Here is a 208-nt window from a genome sequence, read left to right as displayed (position 1 = left end):
AAAAAAAAAAAAAAAAAAAAAAAAAAAAAAAAAAAAAAAAAAAAAAAAAAAAAAAAAAAAAAAACTCACCATACAGTGGAAATCGTAGTGTATATGCAGGGGTGTTTTGGGGTGTCTCTGCTCCTCCTTAAAAAACGAAATTTGTTTTTTTAGTGCTTTCGTTAATCTTTTTTCATTTTCTTTATTTTCACTCAATAAATTCACCAAT

The 208-nt window shown here is 23.6% G+C and overlaps 1 protein-coding gene across 1 annotated transcript in view; it reads left to right on the top strand.

The window, feature by feature from the left end:
• EMH_0017710 (uncharacterized protein) overlaps positions 1-208 on the top strand; it is a gene marked incomplete at both ends in the record, with an annotated part of 3770 nt that overhangs the window by 2475 nt on the left and 1087 nt on the right. The gene's annotated exons all lie outside the window — the stretch shown is intronic.

The sequence above is a fragment of the Eimeria mitis genome, genomic scaffold (genome assembly GCF_000499745.2).
Source record: "Eimeria mitis Houghton genomic scaffold, Emh_scaff612, whole genome shotgun sequence".
NCBI classification, from domain to species: Eukaryota; Apicomplexa; class Conoidasida; order Eucoccidiorida; family Eimeriidae; genus Eimeria; species Eimeria mitis.
Note: the sequence above shows the minus strand (reverse complement) of the source record. Positions and strands in the feature narration are given on the sequence as shown.